The sequence below is a fragment of the Pan paniscus genome, chromosome 15, assembly GCF_029289425.2.
Source record: "Pan paniscus chromosome 15, NHGRI_mPanPan1-v2.0_pri, whole genome shotgun sequence".
Taxonomy (NCBI): Eukaryota; Metazoa; Chordata; class Mammalia; order Primates; family Hominidae; genus Pan; species Pan paniscus.
The window spans coordinates 105,348,416-105,363,719 of NC_073264.2; positions in this window are offsets into that span (position 1 = coordinate 105,348,416).

The window sequence follows — 15,304 nt, forward strand, 5'->3', positions numbered from 1 at the left end:
CACTGCACTGCAGGTCCTAGGCAGGTGCCTCCTTTCTGTGCCTTGATTTCCCCTCCTGTAGCAGGAGCAGCTGTCTGCTGCGTCTGAGCTGGCTGATTTGGAATAAATCTCTGCCGTTTCTCCAGCCCCAGGGGCGGCGGGCCATATTTCTCGCAGCCTCAGCGGCTGTCCCGCAAAGCTAATCTGCCTGGCAGAGGGGTGACACTCTAAATCCTGTGCCCAGGCTGATTTGTGGGCCTGCCTGTGCTGGCGCAGGGCTCGCTGGCATCTTTATGAGGCAGGATGAGCCTCGCTGAGAGCCAGGGCAGGCTGGGTGTGATCTACAGCCTGGGCGGCCCCCGCCTGCCAGCAGCCGCCGCGCACGCCCACTGGGCAGGGTGCTCTGGCCCAGGCTGAGGGCAGCCAGGTGTCTGACTCCTGTTGTTCCTGCAGGAAGGAGGTTTCACAGCACACAGCTGTCCAGGGGGCGCTTCCTGAGCATCGTGGCCTGGGCTCTGGGCCGGGCTGAGCTGAGAGGCCCAGATGAGGGAGACCCAGGTCCTGCCTGTAGGGAACCCAGGCTTCCTGGGGCATGGGCAGGCGACACCTCTCTGCCAAGGCAGGAGGGATCAGTCCATTCTGGCCTGGAGGTGGCTGAGCCAGGAGGGCATCTGCTTCTGAGACAGCCTGCAAAGCATCGGCACTGGAAATCGCCTGGATTCCAACCCCAGCTCTGCCACTTCCCACGTGGGCTGCCGGAGAAGTTCCCTGGGATGGGCAGGGATGGGGCCTGGCTGGCCTGGCGGGGGCCTGGAGAGCAAGGGGGCCATGCACTCTGTCTCAGGGGGGACCCCAGTGAGGCCCCCCTGCACCTGTGTTCGTTGTTTCCTCCTCAGCAGCGCAGAAGGCTCCTGTTAGCTTTACCCAACGGGCTGGCTGAGCACCTGGGAGGGCAGTTCCTCAGGGCTGGCTGCTGTGTGAGGGGAGCCAGGGTCCCTGGGACAGTACAGGCGGTGAGGAGGCAGGTAGCAGGCCACCTACAGCCTCACAGTGTCACGGGGCTGGCGGCATGGCCAGGGCTCTGAGCCGTTGGTGCAGGAGGGCGCCCAGGCCCAGTTAGTCCGAGGTGGGACCTGGAGCTGGTGCAGGACACAGGTCAGGCTGAGCAGGTGGCTGGTGCAGGCCACTGTTTACTTACTTCCCGTTATGCTGATCTGCCTGAGAGATTCAGTCCCCGGCTGCGCGTGTCAGGCCATGCAGTTTGTTAATAAGGCGCAGAGGAGAGTAAAACACCTCCTCTAGGTGGCCAGATTTATCACTTGGTGTGTGCACACGTGTGCAGGTGCACACATGTGCAGGTGCACACATACATGAGCACACACATACATGAGCACACACACACATGGGCACATGCACGTAGGGACACACATGTACACACATGCACACATGGGCACACATGCACGTAGAGGCACACCCGTACACATACATGCACACACGGGCGCACATGCACCTAGGGACACACGTACACACACGTGCACACATGGGTGCACATGCACATAAGGGTGCACATGCACATAGGGGCACACCTGCACACATACGCACATGCACACACGGGCACACATGCACCTAGGGACACACATGTACACACATGCACACGGGCACACAGGCACGTAGGGGCACACCCGCACACACACATGCACACGGGCACACATGCACCCAGGGACACACATGTACACACACATATGCGCACATGGGCGCATGCATGCACACACACACACGTGCACTCAGGAGTCATGGGACCCAATGCCCTGCTCTTATGTCCATCTTCTTGGAGCCCTGGCATGGGGGCTCCCCCACCAGTCCCCACCTCCAGCTCTTCCTGGCAAGCCCGTGGGGAGGGGAGGAACTTGGCCTGCGTTCCCACAGACAGGCACAGGGAGCAAATCTGCCCAGCAAAGGTTGGGTGGCCTGCAGACCCAAGCCCACTCTGCTGGACACCTGGGCTCAGGTGCTAGACCGGGGACTGCTCTTGTGGGCAGAGGAGGCCTCTGAGCTGCTGCCGAGAGAAGGAGGCCGGGCTCCAGGGTCGGGGGTTCAGGGCTGTGGGTTTGGGGATCTGGGGGTCCTGGGTCTGAGGATCTGAGGTGGGAGGACCTGGGAATCTGTGAGTTTGGGGATTGAAGCTTCAGCTCAGAGCCCAGTGCTGCTTTGGAGTGTCCCCTGAAGGAACCTGGAGTAGAGCACCAGCATTTTCTTCCAGAAGCTTCTTTTGGGCCACTATTGTCTCAGACTGGTACCCGGCCAGGACATGCATGGGAAGGTGGCCTCTGGTGGCCTGTGGCCAGCTGTGCTTGGTGACTTCCAGGCCAGAGCCTAGGTAGACTGGCCCAAACCCTCAGAGGGTCCCCCCAGGGCAGATGGGCTTCCCGGTGTAGGCTGTATCTGTGGAGCCCAGGGAAGGGGGCGTGCGGGAGGGCAAGGGGGCTGCTGAGGGTGGGATGTGGGTGGAGGAGGCAGGATGGAAGGCAGGGGCAGGGCTGAGACCTGGCAGTAATGGGGCCACACTCAGAAGGACCCACACTGTTATGCCCAGTCGTCGCCACCTTGAAGTTCATAACGACTCTTGGATAAGGTGCCCAGGGTTTCTGTTACGCTGTGGGCCCCACCCAAAATTATGTGGCTGGTTCTGAAGAGGGGACTCTGGGAGCGGGAAAGGCAGGCACAGAGGCTGAGGTGGGAGTGCTGGGGAGGCCGGGGGTCCACGCTAGCTGTCTCCATTCCTGATTCCTGCCCTGGGGGCAGAGGGTGGGGCTGGTCGGGCCTGCAGCTCACTGTCCTGAACCCCAGTTGCCTCCATCCCGTGCCTCCTCCCTGCTCCCCGCCATGAGCCAGGCTGCAGAGGTGGGCTGTACTCCCAGACTCAGCATCAGAAACTGCCCTGTGACCTAGGAAAGCCCCTTGGCCTCGCATTGGTGAAATGACACTGACCTTTGATTTTTGCACTTTAAAGGGTGGAGGTTGGAAAGGTCTGGTGAGAGCCACAGCCTGGCCTTGCAGGAGCCAGCTCCGACCTGTGACCTCAGCCCCCTGGGCCTCAGTTTCCCCATTATGGAAATGGGAACTTGGAGGCTTAGGGCTCCCTGCACAGTGGAGGTGGGTGGGTCCCTGAATGGGGAGAGCAGAGGCTTTGGGGCAAGAAGTTTTGGTGGGTGAGAGGCAGAGGTGGGGAATGCAGGCAGGGGCCTCCCCTTGCACCTGCATTCAGGGGAACAGAGGACGTGTGGGCCAAGACCCTCGGAGGTCTGAGGACTGGTCCCAGGTTGGGGTGGGCATGGTGGCTCGGCCACCGTGGGGAGGCGGAGGGCTGCTCGTAAATCCACGCTGCTGTCAGCTGAACGGCAATTGCGGATTGAGGCGGCCATCGGGGCTGACCTCCTGGGTCTGACGGGTCCATCACAGAGCAGCAGCGCAGGGAGAGGCGGCTCTGCCTGGGAACCCACCTGCACGGACCACACGGCCCAGGGCCTGCCAGTTCCTGCCTCCCGTTCCTGGGTGGGGCTCACCTAGTGTCACAGAGACACGGAGTGTTGGGCAGTGACTGGCCTCAGTGCCCAGACCAGCTGGGCTATCTGAGTGCAAATTCTGCCTGCTGTGTGACCCCAGGTGTGCTACTGAACCTCTCTGTGCTCCTCTGAAACTGGAAATCCGTATTCACCCCTACCTCACTGGGGCTCAGTTAGATGATTTGACCCGGAGTATGCGGCTTAGTGGTGCCTGGCACATAAGGAACGCCAATGGATTTGGCTCCAATGGGGATGGCACGGACAGGGGTAGGAATGATGTGTGCACAGTGCAGCCTCCCGTCGGGTCCACGGCCAGGCTCTGCTCCACCAGCTGTGTGGACTCAACATGGAGCCTGGGAAATAGAAAAAGGCCTGTAAAGTGCCCAGAGCCAGCGGCACAGGGTGGGGGCACCAGGAGCTGCTGCCTGGTCCTCTCTAGGGCAGTGACTATTTGCTGCCATTGCCACGGGGATTTATCGGGGCCCCTCCATGTCCAGGCGTGGGCAGGTATCCGTGTCACCCCGTGTTACAGACCAGGAAGGCCAGGTCCAGGGCAGGCCGGCCTGTGCAAGGCTGACAGGAGGAAGGAGAGCCAGGCCTCTCCCTGCCTCGCCTCGCAGCAGAGCCCTGGGTCTGGGCAGGAGGACGGGCGGCCACAAGGAGGGCCAGACCCACCCTGGGGCCACATTGGGTTGCGTCTGCCCCTGGGGTGAGCCTGGTGGAGCTGGAGGGGCACTGCAGAGGGGCAGAGGGGTCTCCTCGCACTCGGCATGGACTCTGCCCCTGCTCCCGAGACTGGTTGGCCTTGAGGGTTCCTCCGGGAGCCTGGTGCCCTCACTCTTCAGAACAGCTCAGCACCCACAGCCTGGCCAGCTGGAGCAGCTGGGTGGTGGTTGAGATGGGATGGTGGGGTCAGTGGAACAGGCTCTGGCTTCTGGGGGCAAGGAATGAGCTGGAGGCAGGGGAAAAGGAATAGGCTGGGCGTTGGGCAGGCTGGCACATGGGATGTGCCTGCTGAGGCCTGTGGGCAGGTCTTGGTCTGGGGACAGCCCTGCCCCTGTGTGTACCTGGCTCCCTGCTCCAGGCAGCTCCCCAATCTCAGGCTCAGCTACCCGGGGCCCTCTGCCCTCGTCTTTCTGCCCAGCTCTTGGGGGCTGTCCTGCTTCTGTCTCCCAAGGGCCTCACCCAGAGCTGAGGCAGGGGTGGGGATGCCCCCTGCCTGTGGCTGGTTGGCCTGCTCTCTCTCCTGCTCCCTTTGCTGTAAGTTGGGTGAGGAGGGGGCTCCGCCGCACTTGAGAGCTTCTAGCAGCAGCGCACCAGGCACAGGCATCGTGGCGTCGGGTGACAATACATGGGGTGTGAACATAGAGCCGAGGCAGGTTGAGCAGACTCGCAAATGAGCTCCCAGCCCCCAGGGAGGCCTTGTGGGAGACCCCAGCCCACTCCCAGGGACCTACCCCAGTGCACCCCTGGGGAAATCGAGGCCGGGGTGGTCTCCTCTTGCAAGGCTGCTCAGCCCTCTCCTCCCCAACCACCGAGGCCTCTGCTGGGCAAGATCTCACAGCCTTCAAAGGCAGAGCCCCGGTGCCCTTCTCTTGGCATCTGTGCCCACTTCTCGGCCCCCACCCCGGCCCCTCCCCCCCGCCCTGTGGATGTGTCTTTCGTCTGTCCCTTTGTGGCCCTCAGCCCTGTCCTCCTCCCTGCACTCTCCCTGGGCCACCTGCCCCTGCCCTGGGGCTTCACGTCCCCCTGGGCCACCTTGGCCCCCAGACCCCATCCCTGTGCCCCACATCTGCAGTTCCATCGTTTCTCTGGTATCTGCCCCATGTCCCTCCGGCCCCCAGATCTCTCAGACTTGTTCTCCCCTGTGCACCCCTCCTGGGGGCCCTGTTTCATCCTCTTCCGGAACCGGGGCATCAACTGGGGTTCCCTCCTCGCCCTCAGTGCCTCCACCCAGCCCCAGTGCCATGGCAGGGTCGGGACCCTCAAGCTCTCAGGGCTGGTCCAGGAAGAGCCTCTGTCCAGGTGACCTGGGCACAGAGGGAGCATGGCAGTGGCGGGGGCAGGTGGGAAGGGATTGGCTTAAAATGCAGCATTCACTTAAAAACACAAAGAACATTTGTTCACCATGAAGTCAGGTCCTGCTCTGGTTGGTCTGTTTTTGGTTTTTACCTGGTTTTTTGGTAATTACCTGGTTTGCTTTGAGCTGCTTCCAGGCATCAGCCAGCCCCATATCCTGGTGGGGTTTCCTGGGGCCCCATTTATGCTCCCCTTGGAAGTACCAGAGGGTCTTCTTTTCTCTTAAAGAAACAAATATTTGCACAGTTCAGCGCTGGGAAGGCCTCTGGCCGAGGTGGCCCGCGCACCCTGAGCCATGAGGGGTCAGGGCTGGGCAGAGGGGAGGGGGTGGATGAACGGCTTCTGCAGAGACAGTCTTGGCTCCACAATCTCCTCAGCTCAGGAGTGTGGATGTGCCATCCTGGAGCAGGTGCCTGTCTCTCCATGGTCCTGGCTGGGTGCCGTGGGTTCCGGACGGCAGGGCACCTGCCCACCCAGGGCTCCGGAGCAGCGAGGCTAGGCTGGGCCTTCAGCTCTGTCCTTGCTGGGCAGCGATTTCCTCTTCTGGACAATGGGGAGAGCTGTCCCTTGTCCTGGAGGGTGAAGTGGGTGGTGTGTGTGATGATCCCCAGTGCCCAGCACATGGTGGGCTCAGTGAAGCCAGACTTTTCTAGTTCTTCTTTAGTTCCCTAGACCTAAGCTCTCAGCTCGTGCTGTGTCAGGGCTGTGTTGAGGGAGGGAAGTCAGGTGTAGACTGAAGCTCTTAAGACTCTTAAGAGCTTCTACGGTCCAGGGTGTCACCTACGGTCCAGCAGGTGACTGATGGCCTAGCAGACGATTAGGCCAGGAGAGAGGCAGAGAAAGTGCGGAGGACTCAGAGGAAGGGAAGTGCTTCCACCTGGGCCAGGGGTGGTTAGGGAAGACTTCCTGGAAGAGGAGGTGCTTAGGGGAACCTGGAAGGGCAGAGAGAACCAGAGATGCAGGGGTGAGGGTCCTTCTGGCAGGTGTCTGTTTCAGGGGATGTCTGTGCCCGGTGAGGCCAGGGCTGAGCTCTACTGCTGGCTGAGCTGTGGGGGCGGCCAGGCAGGGCCCAGCATGCCAGGCTGAGGATGGGGCCAAGGGGGGCGGCATGCTGGCCCCCCTGCTTGGTGTTCACTCTTGGGGACCGGACAGTGGTCCTTTCAACGAGCCCCCTCGCAGTCCCTCCCCTGGGGTCTCTCCATAGACCACTCTGCACACGCAGACCCTCCTGCTAGCGGACCGGGCCACAGCGAGGAGTGAAGACCCTGTGCAGAGTTCTCGTGCAGCCAAGGACAGCAGCCCATCTGAGACAGGTGCCCTGTAGTAGTGGCGGGAGTCAGAGACACCCCAGGGACAGCAGCAGGGGCTGCTTGCGGTTTGGAAGTCCCACCTGTGCCCAGACCACCAGCAGGGTCTCTCCTTCCCAAACCACCCCCTTTCCAATTCTGGGGGCGTCAGAGACTTCTGGGGGCATGGGGTGGGGCAGGGAAGGGTGGTGCGGGGGGCTGAGTGGGAGGGAGAGGGTGGGATGAGGCCCTGCATGCTGGACAGGACTCTGATGCGTCACCCATCCCAGGGAATCTGAGTCTGAAACACAGAAAGGACCCACAGCCACTGGGTGTCCCCAGGCCTTAGCTTGCTGGGCCCAGGGCAGGCCGGGCTGCTTCTTGCCCGGGGAACTCAGCAGACCCCTGGATCTCTCCGGGGTGGGTGAGAGGCTGTGGAGGGAACCCTGTCCTGGCCGGCTGACCTCACAGCCCTCTCCTGCAGACGGGGCAGTCGAGGAGTAAAAGAATGAAAAGCAGTCAAACAGCCCTAGGAGACGCAGGTGAGGCTGGGCGACGAGAGGAAGCTGGAGATGGGGCCGCGTGGTGGGCAGCAGCAGGGCAGGCGTGTGGGGTGAAGGAGGCTGGGGCATCCGGCATGGCAGAGGCAGCTTGAGTTTGGCGGAAGGGTGAGGCGTGGGGCCGGGCCCACAGGAGGCCAGCGTGGTTTGGGGGCCTGGTTGGGTCTGAGATGCTTTGGGTGGTCCGGGGGACGTGTCCCATAGGCAGCTCCAGGTGGAAGCTTTGGGCTGAGGCAGAGGCTGCCTATGCACTCACCAGCTCGTTAATTCATCCTTCATTCTTGCCGGGAGCTGTGGGGGAGGCCATGCCGGGGGCCGGCTCCTGCTGGCTGACAGGAGCCAGTTGTTCCACAGATTTGTCATTCAATAGTGTAGAATCAGATCATGTCCTCGTTCTCGCCACGGCGCGGAAAGCTAACAAGAGTCAGCCCGGCTGCAATCTGCAGTGCTGGCGGTTCCCGTTGAATGAGTGAAATTGGTGTGAGGGCGAGATAGGCGGTCGTTGAACAGAGAGCACACATCAGACCTCACGACAATGAGCTTCTTGGGAAAAGAGACCTGGCTTCCTTTGTTGACTCGCGGGAGTGGCAGCTGTGGGGCTGGCTGGAAGTGAGAGCAGAGCCAAGGAGCCTTCAGGGCTCAGACTTCACCAGGGAGAGTTGTGTATCTGTTTGTGTTATTTCTAAACTGTGTGTACAGGTCTTTGATGGCGGTAACGTGTATAATCAACGTGCATTCGCATACACAAGCATCTGTTCTTTTCTCTCAGAGCTGGTTGTTAAAACATTTACCAGCACCGCTGTGGGGGCTGGGGAGAAGGTGCTTTGGAGGGGGGTGGGTGGGACACCTTAGGGTGGGGAGAGGGCGTGTGGGATGAGCCCAGGTAGAGAAAGAGAAGGCAAGGGCAGGGCAGGTGGTGTCTAAATTAGGGCAGAGCTTACCAAGGAGGGGCCAAGGCAAGGAAGGGGGAAGGTGGCCGTGGTCATGGCTGGGCGGGAAGGAGGGTGCAGGAGGCGGGGCCGTGGTGCCGGGCTAGAAGGAGGCAGCCATGGGGTTCTGGTCTACTGACTTTCATTTCCTTTTCTTTCTTGAAGCGTGTTCCAGGTAGTCCACCCACCCCCATTTCTGCCTGTGCCCCTAGTCCTTTGTCATCACCCGGCCTCTCTGTTAGTGCCTGCTCACCCTCAAGCCCGCCTTTGCTTGTCCTGTGCCCACAGGTGCCCCCGACAAGAACCTGGTGTGAGTGGGGTGTCTGCAGTTAGCTTGCAGCCAGGACGAAACATGAATGCACTTGTGGGTCTGCGAGCGAAGCTGGTGATGTTCTCTGCCAGGCAGCGGCTCCCTGGTCTCCTTCCAAGGTTGGGCAGACATCGCCTGCCTGGAGCTGGGCCATAGGCTGAGAAAGGCAAGGGAGGGTCTCAGCCCCCAGCTCACTGCAGGAACTTGTTGCACCCATGGGGACCTGAGAGGCAGGGCTGGGTGAAGGACCAGGGCCTGGTGGAGAGGTAGGGGCCTGGCTGCCCCAGCCCTGCTCAGACATGCTGTTAGGCCTTGGGAGAGCCCCTTCCCCTCTCTGGGCCTCACCATCCCCACTGGATGAAGTGGGGGCTGGGGTGCTGGCCTTGAGGTTGATCCCAGTGGTGAGATGGGGTGGAATTGCTGTCCTCACGACTCCACCAACCCACCATTCCCTGTCCACTGTTTTATTATTCACTTGATAAATATCTATTCAGTGCCCACTTGATGACAGGAAGTAGTACAAGTATAGTCCTTGCTGTCCTGGGGCCAACCCCCTCTCCCATATGCCCATCTATCTACCTATCTCTCTATTCATCCTTCCTCTCAGTCTGTCAGTCATTCGCCAATCTATTTTTCATACTCCCATCTATTGCCTCAGCCCTTCTCTCATCTATCCATCCATCCATCCATCATCTATCCATATATCCACTCATTATCCATCCATCCACCCATCATCCATCATCCAGGCATCATCCATCATCCATTCATTCATCATCCATTCATTTATCATCATTCATTCATCCATCTATTATCCATTCATCCATCATTCATCCATCTATCATCCATCTAGCATCCCTCCATCACTCATCCATTCATCATCCATCCTTCATCTATCCATCCATCTATTCATCGTCTAGCTATTATCTTTCTATCCATCATCCATCCTCTATTCATCAGTTCATCCCATCGTCTACCCATCCTTCTATCCATATGTCGTCCATCTATCCACCATCCATCCACCCATTCATCCATTCATCCATCTATCCATCATCTGTCCATCCATCTACCCATCCATCAACCAGCTATCCTCTATTCATTCATCCACTCACCCATTCATACACTCACTTACCCTTCCTCTCTCCCTCCATTCACCCACCCAGTCACCCCTTCCTTCCTTTCTTTCTCTCTCCTTCTACCCATCCATCTATCCACCCACTTATCCACCTACCTGCTCATCCATCCATCCATCTATCCATCCATCCATCCATCCATCCCTCTTTCCATTCATCCTTCCATTTCTCCCTCCCTTTCTCTCTCCATCCATCCATTTACTCACCCACCTATCCACCCACTTATCCAATGGCAATCAAGACTTGCTTCGTGCTGGACTCAGGGCTGGGAATGGGGGTGATAGAAATGAGGTAGACCTGGTTCCTGCCCTTGTAGACCTTTTAGCCTGTGGGAGAGGCATCTGTGGACTTCCTTACTGCGTACAGCATGGGAGATATGCTTGTGGTGTCTGCACAGGTTTGGAGGCGTTCAGGCCATTTGGGTCTCAACGGAGCCTGAGCTGGGCTGGGCTTGGCCAGGCTGCTCTGCAGGGGAGGATACCCTGATGGACAGGGCTCCCCTCAGTGGCAGTGACTCTCTAGTTTGCTGTGTTGTCTGTTGGGGCTGCATTTGAGAGGGTGTGTCCTGGAACGTGACCCATCTCCCCGGAGCCCAGCCTAGGTTAGGCTTAGGTGACCCCGAGGGCTTGGAGAGGCCCTGAGAAATGACTCCGTGGGTCAGGTGAGTATGGAGAGAACTGTACCCAAGGTTGCCCAGGGAGTCCAGCCACTGGCCCCATCCTCTCCCCTGGGAGGCCGATAGCTGCCTGCTGCTTTCCATTTGGGGCAGATGGACCCTGTCCCCAAAGGACCCTTTGCCAGGTCACCAGAGCTATGGTGGTGTCTGCCTCCTGCCTGCTGCAGAGCCCTGCGTAGGGCTGGCCCCATAAGTGGCATCTGGAGGGCCATGTCTGTTGAGAGGGTGGGATATTGGCATCTGGCAGATCCGAGTCTGGCTCTGACATCTTTGCCGGCAAGGCCCTCAGCCTTCCTTAGCCTCATTTTTCTCATCCATAAAGTGGGAATGGCTGTGCTGGAGTCTGTGTTTAAGCAGCCCCAGGCGGCCTGGAGCACACGGCGCATGTGTGCGTGAGAAGGGCTGCCTGGGGGGCTCAGGGAGGCTCTGGTGCTGGGGTGCAGGAAGCTTGGGGACTTGGGCTTAGCAAGTCACTCTTGGGGGTGCCTCAGGCAACTCTGTTGCTCTCCTAGACCTATGGGATGGATCCGTGGTGTCTGCACCTGCACCTACATACAAGGATGGCATAGTCCTCCGGACCGAACACATTCGATGAGGACACGCTTTTCAGTGAGAGAACAGCAGCAGCAGGAACAAGCATCCGTTATGCAGACCTGCCTGTCCCCGATTCTCCCAGACACGGAGCGGCAGAGGTGTCCTTCTCTTTCCGGCGAGGTTTCAGGGTAGAGGCACGGTGCTTGGGGTCCCACGGCTGGTGGGTGGCCCCTGTGCTTCTCGCGTTGGGATTTGCTGTCCCCGAGCTGCCCGTCATCGTTTTCCGGGTACCTGAGATGCAGTGTGGTGAGTTGGGCGTGGCCTGGACACAGGCTGAGCAGGTCAGGGCGCTGGGAGCTGGCCTGGCACCGGCTGCTGGGCTGGTGACCAACCAACGCAGAACCCTCAGGAAAGAGGTGGGGAGCTGCGCACCAGCTGTCTCGGGGTGATTTGTGGGGAAGCCGATGTGTGGCTGCGTCCTGAATCACACTGGGGGTGTTGCACACGCCCACCAACAGCCTTGTTCCTAAATTATCTTTTATGATCGCCAGCAAATCTGCGGGTAGGGGGCATTTGTACCCAAACGAAGCCGTTATTTGTGGTGGCAGACATGGCATTAATTATTGACGCGCCCGGCCACCTCCAGTTAAAATTCATGGTCCAGCCACTCTGCAAATATTGATTCTGACCCAAGTTGATGTTTTCCCCTTAACATTATTATAATGAGGGATAAAAATCAAATTGCCTTCACTGAAACTCAATCATTCTTCCATGCCATTCCTCATCGATCTTTCTTTCCCCAGGTTTTACCATAAATTATTCTATTCAATTAAGTAAACTCACACATAATGGCATTCTGCAAACTGAATAATTTATTGACTATGTTTGGCAAAAGGCTGGTTTGGAGTGGGCTGGGGAAGGGAGGGGGCTTGGTCCTCCATGTTCCCAGGGCTGGTGGGGCTGGGCAGGGGCTGCGGTGGGGGTGAGGGTAGGGGTGGGGGAGGGGCTGGAGGCCGTGGGGGTGTCTGGGCCTGGGGTCCTGGCGGCCACAGTCAGGAACTAAGTGTCGTCCCCCTGCCCATCTGCCTACTGTCCAGCCTGGGCCTTGGCCTCATGCCTGATACCAAAATCTGCCTTCGTCTGCTTGGGCCTTCGTAACGAATGCGCAGACGGGGCAGCTGAAACAGCAGACCTTTGTGGCTCACAGTTCTGGAAACTGGAAGTCTGAGCTCAAAGTGCTGGCGGGTTGGTGTCTGCTGAGGCCTGTCTTCTGGGTGTGCAGATGGTTCCTCCACGCCGTGTCCTCACGGGGCCTTCCCTCCGTGCACTCATGCGACCTGGTGTCCAAATGTCTTCTTCGAAGGACACCAGCCAGATTTGATTGGGGCCCATGAACAGCCTCATTTTAATTTAGTCACCTTTTTTTTTTTTTTTTTTTTTTGAGATGGAGTCTTGCTCTGTCGCCCAGGCTGGAGTGCAGTGGTGTGATCTCGGCTCACTGCAAGCTCCGCCTCCTGGGTTCACACCATTCTCCTGCCTCAGCCTCCCGAGTAGCTGGGACTACAGGCACCTGCCACCACGCCTGGCTAATTTTTTTGTATTTTTAGTAGAGACGGGGTTTCACCGTGTTAGCCAGGATGGTCTTGATCTCCTGACCTTGTGTTCCACCCGCCTCTGCCTCCCAAAGTGCTGGGATTACAGGCGTGAGCCACCGTGCCCAGCCTAGTCACCCTTTTAAAGGACCTGTCTCCAAATACAGCCCCGTTGGAGGTACTGGGAATTAGGGCTTCAACATATGGATCTCGGGAGACAGCATCCTTGTGGCTTGGCCTCTGACCGGCCCTGTATCCAGGTCCAGCTGGTCTTCTAGCTCCCGCCTCTGCAGCGCCTCAGCACTGGAGACTGCAGTGGTGCCCCTCTGCCCTGGAGCCTGCCTCCCTCGCCCCTCCCACCCTGCTGACCCAGGCTGGGTCCCTGCACCCTCTTGGTGCTCTGCTAGGAGCAGGTGAACAAGGGGCAGGGCAGCCCTCATAATCCTGGGCTCCTCGATTTTCCAGGGGTTGGTGATGCAGCTGGCAGCCCGACCCAGCTTAGCCCATGGGTGAGGCACTCAGACCTGCTGAGCCTTAGTTTAAACCCAGTTCCAGCAAACGCCACTCTTTGATTTCTGACCTGAAGCAGCAGGTGCGGAGGGTACACAGCAGTGGCTGTGGCTGGAAGGGACAGTTTTGAAGACAGCAGGGAAGGCCAGCATGTTCAGGAGCGTGGTGCATACTGATCCTGGACGCCTCCCGCCCTAGCCCGCCATACTCCGGGCCAGCCCCAAGACGTCACCAAGAAAAGGTGTGTCCACTGGTCTCAGCATGAGCAGAATGGTGGGATATTGTTACAAAAAGTTCTTGTTTCCAACCAAAATGCTTAAGAATCCCTCAAGCTAAGCTCTGGCATGTTCCTGGAAAATTTGCATTTGGAGAGTATCTTAGGTGAGGATGTGGGAGGTGGGGGGAGGAAAGCATGCTTGAAACGCCTGCTCCTGCAGCCATTACCTCAAGCACTCAGCAAGCAGCAGCTCCCCGGGTTCAGGCGAGGCAGGCTTATTCTAAGGGCTTTATGAGAGCAGGTGCACCTGTTCCCTGGGCACGGCTGGGGGATGCAGCCAGGTTCACATCCCAGGGGCCTTCCCCTGGTAATGCTTTAACTGCTGTGTCCTCCTTCCTCCCTCTGGGTATGTGTTGGTGAGACAAATACTTCGAAGTGCTCCTTTTGGGTATAAAATGGCCACCTGAATGGGAGGCCTCCTGACTCCCCCAGGGGCTGTCACCAGCCCTGTCCTGTCTGCAGTAGGTACGTGGAGGGTGCTCTGGGAGTGGCCACTCACCGGGAGAGAATGGCCTCGGGCTGCCCATCTGAGCAGAATCATCATCCTCAGAGGGCCATGGGCTGCCAGAGCGGTGCTGTGGGTACACCGGGGGTGGCCGCCCAGGGACCCTTCCCCTAGCCGCCTGTCGGATCTGCACTGTCACAGTGACCTCTTAAAGGCCCAGCTCTGACTGTAGCCCTCCCGTGTTCATACACCTTCCATGGCTCCCTACTCCTTGGGCCTTCCCAGCCTGAATTCCCGTCTTTCCCCTTCCTTCCCAAACCTTGCTGTGTTGGTTTGCCCTTGTCGAGCTGCTGTGACAAGGTTTACTGTAGGCTGGGTGGTTTAAACAACAGAAATACATTTCCTGACAATCCTGGAAGCTGGAAGTCTGAGATCAATGCTTCGATGGCTTTGGTTCCCCAGGTCTCTCTCCCTGGTTCCTAGAGGGCCACCTTCTCCGTGTGTCCTCCCGTGGGCTTCCCTCTGTGCCCGTGTCATAATTTCCCATTCTTTTTTGAGACAGTCTCACTCTGTTGCCCAGGCTGGGGAGGCAGGAGATGGTTCTGATTGAAGCTCTGGTTGCTGGAATGGGGAAACGGAGGTTGGAGGAGGGAAACCAGGGCACTCTGGGGCAGGCCTGGAACAGGTCTGGGTCGCCTCATACCCGCTGAAGTTTGGGACTAGAGAGACCCACGTGCGATCTTTGGGGCCCTGGCTGGATGGCCCTGTGATGCTGGAGAGGCGAGTGAGAGACTGTGGATCATGCCTGCAGGCTGCTCAGAGGAGCTGGCTCCTGGGCTGATTCTAACCAGGAGCCCTTGCCAGGACAGAAGGGGCAGGCCCTGTAGCTGGAGAGACCAGCAGGCCAGGGGCACGAGACGATGGACCCTGGTGTGCCGGGGACTGAAGGGCCTGGCCGTGGGCTGGGGGCCCGTAGAGCTGACGGGGGACCATGAGCATATGGGCTGCCTGAGCAGGGGCTGATTTGTCCTGACAGTGAGCAGGGCAGCCTGGCCCGGGTCGGGGACAGGCAGGAAAGCCTGCTGTGGACCTTGAGGCACCAATTAGAGAGGAGAGAAAGGGCTGGGTGGGGACCTCTGAAGGGTTCACTGACCTGGCCGGTGAAGCTGGTGGGGTGGGGGGATGGGAGAGTGCCACTCTCGGTTCTGGGCCAGGTTGGGGGCCAGGGTGGGAGACCCAGAGAGATGCTGCTGGCGGAAGGGTGAGGCAGGGCTCCGGAACAGTGTGTGGGGCTGGGCGTGGCTGGGGACAGCCTGGCAGGAACAGATGGCCTGCATGGGGAGAGGTGAGCGGGGAACAGGGGCCTGAGGGTGTGCAAGGAGGTTGTGGCGGAGGCAGCCTGGCCCGTTGGGTGGAGCAACGGTCTGGGGTTCC